Raw genomic sequence first — 238 nt, 5'->3', positions numbered from 1 at the left:
TGGATTTACTGGTGTAAAAATGCTACTTAAATATTAGAAATATTTCATCAATATTAGTTTATCTCCCCAATTAAAAAGCAGCCAAGCCTTTGTTTAGTGTTCTTAAAATATGAAATACAGAATTGTTAATTGCTTTGATTATGATTGGAATTTAATTTTATATGCAAATTTGTGATAGGACCGGTATTGTCATAGTGGGTCAGGGCTAAATATTTCACCTCAGTAAACAAAAGCTCTG

The sequence above is a fragment of the Nannospalax galili genome, unplaced genomic scaffold, assembly GCF_000622305.1.
Source record: "Nannospalax galili isolate Female #2095 unplaced genomic scaffold, S.galili_v1.0 scaffold123, whole genome shotgun sequence".
Lineage (NCBI taxonomy): Eukaryota > Metazoa > Chordata > Mammalia > Rodentia > Spalacidae > Nannospalax > Nannospalax galili.
The sequence above is the reverse complement of the archived record's forward strand: the minus strand, read 5'-3'. Positions refer to the sequence as shown.